This window comes from Gymnoscopelus microlampas, assembly GCF_963454915.1.
Source record: "Gymnoscopelus microlampas genome assembly, chromosome: 4".
Taxonomy (NCBI): domain Eukaryota; kingdom Metazoa; phylum Chordata; class Actinopteri; order Myctophiformes; family Myctophidae; genus Gymnoscopelus; species Gymnoscopelus microlampas.
This window is the reverse complement of record NC_139941.1, coordinates 26,484,784-26,487,283: the sequence shown is the minus strand read 5'-3', so window position 1 is coordinate 26,487,283 and position 2,500 is coordinate 26,484,784. Positions and strand designations below refer to the sequence as shown.

At 41.8% G+C, this 2,500-nt stretch overlaps 1 protein-coding gene across 1 annotated transcript in view; it reads left to right on the top strand.

Moving 5' to 3' along the window:
- Positions 1-2,500, top strand: part of grid2 (glutamate receptor, ionotropic, delta 2) — a gene marked incomplete at both ends in the record, with an annotated part of 761,628 nt that overhangs the window by 664,757 nt on the left and 94,371 nt on the right.

The window sequence follows — 2,500 nt, the reverse complement described above, 5'->3', positions numbered from 1 at the left end:
TTAACAAACAGATATATTACCCAACATCAAAATATTGCTATTTATTCTGTGTCAAATACTGCATGGAATTGTATAGAAAAGAGATTAAATATAGCGACACAGGCTTGGGTCCCGCAAAATCCCACACTGTCCTGCAACAAACTGGATGTAGCGCACCTGAAGCATGTGTGGTTGTGCTTTACTTTAGCTGGCTATGAACACATTTATCTTACTAGAGGTTTGGGCCGCATCGCGGCCCTCACACCTACGCTGCACCGCTGATCCGACTGAAATATCTGACTCATAGTGTCGGGGGCTTTGTCAGAGTACCCGTCGTACCCGTCTGGCGTCTGTCTGTGTCCCTTTTGTGCCCATACTGTATATTGAGATCTCTGTATCTTCTCTGTCTACCTGTCTACCAGTATATGCCCATATATTGGCATGGTCATAAATGGGCATATTTGTTGGATTGGCAGTTCTAGACAACTGGATATCCATATATGCCTATATATGGACGTATAAGGCATATACGACTAAGAGAGAGACGTATCAGATGTATTTATGGTTATTTCTGAGTCATAGTGACATGCCTATGTATGGGCTTATCGGGTTTGTTTATGGATATGTCTGAGTCATAATGACTTGGCCGTGGTCCTGGCTATATATGGGCGTATTGGGTTTGTTTATGGTTATATCTGAGTCAAAGTGTTGTGGCCGTGGAGCTGCCTATATATTGGCACAACCGTTTTTTTAAGGTTACGTCTGAGTCATACTGCCGTGGTCCGCCCGCAGGCCGGCCACCCTCCCCCTTAGCCAATTTTAATATAGGATAGGAGAGCTAAATGCAGAGGAGAACGTAATTTCAAAATGTTGTCCCCGCCAGATACTGTAGGTGCATAATGCATCTATTTAATAACCTACAAGCATTAAGTTCAGCCGCGCCCAATGTGTCGCTGTCCATGGTGCTGTAATGTCAGTCTCTCCGTCTCGCTTTCTCACTCTCTGTTTCTGTTTGTAACGATTTTAGGTCCCAATTGAAATATTGTGGGATTATGCGGGACAGAAATGAAACCACTGAGTGCAGGCGGGAATGGAGAGAAATCCAACAGGAGCGGCCGAGAGAGGGACTAAGAAAACAGTTCCCCACAGGGCTCTAATCTGAAGCCTACACACGCTCGCTTGGCCCAAAAGGGGACAGGATAGAGAGGAGTGCAGTATTCTCAAAAGAGACCAATTTTTATTTTATTACAGTTTTTTTATATAATAAAATGTATGCTGACAAGACTGGTTGCGTAATTGCGTACTTTTTTTTATTGCTTTTCAGTTTTGGACAAATACAGACAAATAAAAATAAATTAAAAAAAAACTCTGCACAGAGGTTGCAAAATTTCTTTTTTTTTCCTTCCTCACAGAAGAAATTATGATAATCTGTCAGGTTTTTTCTCCAGGAGTCTATTCCATTCTTTAATGACTGTAAAAGAAAAGGCAGATTGTGCAAAGGCAGAGCCTTGTCTAGGGACACTAGAGTCTCTACTTGAAGCAGACCTTTTTTCAGAGCGGAGGTGAACAAAGCCCTTGAACGGTGGAGCAGCTGCATTAGCATGTTACCAATCATACAACCATATTTACAGCCTCTTTGTTGGACAGATAAATCATGCTGGTAACCCCCCATCTTAGTCCATTACCAATGCCAAAGGGAGCAGACACTCTATTGCCCTATATGTATGTGACCTGCATGCTCTGGTTGGCACACCAGAATACTAGGATTCTTATCTTGCTCTCAGGCACGCCCCTTTGACTCAATTTCTTAAACACCTTTTGGTGATTAACTCGGCCAAAGGCCTTAGACAGCTTAGAGCCATTAATAAAGCATAGTTACATAGTTCTTTCAAGGCATAGGTACACTCATCAGTACCATGCTTAGCCTCGAAGCTAAACTGGAAACTAATCTGGAATACCAATATATTCACATAAACAATCGTAGAATCCTCTCCAGGATTCTATCTCACTGGCTAGAGAAATTGGCCCATCATTGTCCAGACTCCCAAACATGCCAGCTTTGTCCTTGATGAAAGGAACAAGAGTCACAGACAACATAGAGTCTGGCAACAGTCCAAGAGTCATAAAACCAGTAAAACAAATGGCAAGAAGAGCTGCAACCTTTGGGCTTGCAAACTCGAGGTGCCCTGGAGTCGTTTGATCTGAACCACTTGCTTTATTATCATATAGTTGCGTTATTGTTTGATAGACCTCGTGTTACACCGTTGGCATTTTTACAGTACCCACTTTGTAGGGGTCATTTTTAACACAGTTAAATAAAGCAGAATAATGTTGCATCCACAACTCAGGTATTATTATCAGCTCTACCTCCTTCCAAAAGTCAATTACATTGTTGCAAAGTAGCTTTTCTAGCCATAGAATCTGCTCTCATAAAGTGTTTTTGCAAATATTACAAACTGCATATTTATTCTTAGTGAGGTTTTTGTAATCCAGGACTTCCACTTATCTAGCCAGTTAAGTC